The sequence below is a fragment of the Penaeus japonicus genome, unplaced genomic scaffold (genome assembly GCF_977035675.1).
Source record: "Penaeus japonicus unplaced genomic scaffold, GWHDUDI00000001_assembly GWHDUDI00000013, whole genome shotgun sequence".
Classification (NCBI taxonomy): Eukaryota; Metazoa; Arthropoda; class Malacostraca; order Decapoda; family Penaeidae; genus Penaeus; species Penaeus japonicus.
In genome coordinates, this window is record NW_028234415.1 from 24,908,496 (window position 1) to 24,910,995 (window position 2,500).

Genomic DNA, 2,500 nt, shown 5'->3' on the forward strand with positions numbered 1-2,500 from the left:
GATGTTGTTGTGCGGCTTAGCTAATGCGAGGAGATGTGTTGATGTTAATGATGATGTGGATATGTTATGGAGACCTAAATCGACATGATACTAGCTACATAAGAAAAAACTGCAACAAAAAACAAAACAAAACAAAGTAAAATGTTTGTAACAGAGATAGTGATGATAGATATAATCAGATCAGTAACATGATAAGACCAATAACATCATTGCTAATTCAGTGGTGAGGGTAATAATAATAATGATAATGATCATCATCATGCTGATAAAAATATAAATAATAACACACGGAATAATAATTGTAATAAGTAATAAGAATGATAATGATAATAATAATAGCACTGGAAATGTTGATAAAAGAATAATACTGATAATGATGATGATATAATAATAATTACGATAATAATAATATCAATGATATTGATAATGATAATGATGATAATAAAAATGATAATAATAACTAGAATAATAATGGTAATAAAATAATTAATATAATGATAATGACAACAATACTATTACTATTAATGATAATGATAATAACAATAATAATAATATAAACAAGGATGATGATATGATAATGGTAATAATGAAAATATAAAAAAATCATAATGATAATAATGATGATGATATTGAAAACAAGAGTAGTGTTGAATAATGATCATAATAATAGTAGTAGTAGTAGTACTACTACTACAACTATTAATGGTAATAATGATAGCAATAATCATGATAATGATAATAGTAATAACAACAATTTTAATAATAATGATAATAAGGAGAATGGTAATGGCAATAATAATGAAAATGATAATAATGATGATAATAATAATGATAATTGTAATGATAACAATAGTAACAATAATAAAGATAATGCTGGCAGTGATAATAATGATAGTGACCACCATCATCTTCACCATATTCATAATAACATAACATAATGATAGTAACAAAACAACACCAACAAAAACAATAATGATAATGAAGATAATGATAACGGTACTACTAATACTAATGACAATGACAGTGATGATATTAACACCATATCCTTAACTTAATCGTGGTTATGATATCAGTCAAAATAATTATCATTACACCACATAACTACTATGGCTGGAGTACAAGTAGGAACTCTAATACTACAGACAACAACAACAACATGATTTGGCATTGCTATTTTGATATCACCATTGTATTTGCACCATGAGCATTTTCACTGTCATTGCCATTAAGAAACAGTATCATTGGCAATACTAACCTTAGCAAAATTAAGGACTTCAAATACACATAGATAGAAAATCGAATCAAAACAGCTCATATTAACACCAATGATACTTATGATATTTGTAAAAAAAAAGAAAAAGAAAAAAAATGTTAATATCAACACCAGTAATACCTATCACACTTATACAGGTAATTATATTTGCACGTTTAATTTCGACACAAGCAGTAAGAATGAAAGAATGCAGGATACAAAATTCCTTCTCACACAGAATAGCCACACGTCCACACAAATGCCGAGGCTTTGAAATTCGATCTCGACTTACAAGCTTTTCTGCATGTTTGCGCTTCCGCCTACCTCCTTTGTTTTTCTTCTTTTATTACATCCTTCTTTCCGTCTTCGTACAAAAAAAGAAGATATTCCTGGTCTTGATCTTCTCTTTATTCTCATTGAAAATAATAATAATAATAATAATAATAATAATAATAATAATTAAACTGTTTTTGGATGCACTACATACGTGCGTCTCTCTATAGGCTACGTGCATAGAGACACCCACTCTTCGCAGTATAATATCCATTAAAGTCAAATCACAAGACGATGAAGCAAACACAAACAGAAAGGAGATCTTCCGGAAATAACGACGACCTCCTCTTAGATTTGTTTTCTCTTTCCTCTAATACGAACAACCTGTACGTTCGTTTCCCCTCGCGCGGATCGAGACAGGAAGGCAAGCATTAGTAACATTATATACTTAGCCTGGAATTACGAAGACCAAGGGGAAACTTTCCCTCACACCTCTTGAAAAACTCGTTATTATGTCATCCTCTCCGTTTTCCTCTTCTCTTCTCTCTTTCGTTCTCACTTTCTCTTTCTTTAACGCTTCCTCTCTCGCTGTCATTCTGTCTTTCTTTTTCTCCCTCTGTCTGTGACTCTCTCTCTGTTGATCTCTCTTTCTTTATCCTCCCCCCCCCCTCTCGCCCCCCACAATTTCTCTCTCTTTTTCTGTCTATCTCTAACTCTATTTTCTTTACTTCTCTCTATCTTTACCTCTTGCCCATACATTTTCTCTCCCTCGCCCCCCCCCCTTTCTCTCTCTCTCCCTCCCTCTCTCCTTCTCTCTCCCCCCACCCGACTCTCTTCATTTCGCTAGGGATATCGACAGCTACTGTCTCGTTCGGCGTGTGACATTATTAGCTTTTGGGTTCATATTTTTTCCCTTTCGATTTCATTACAAAAGAAATGTGAGTGAAAATAAAAAATAAAGAGCTGCTGTGAAAG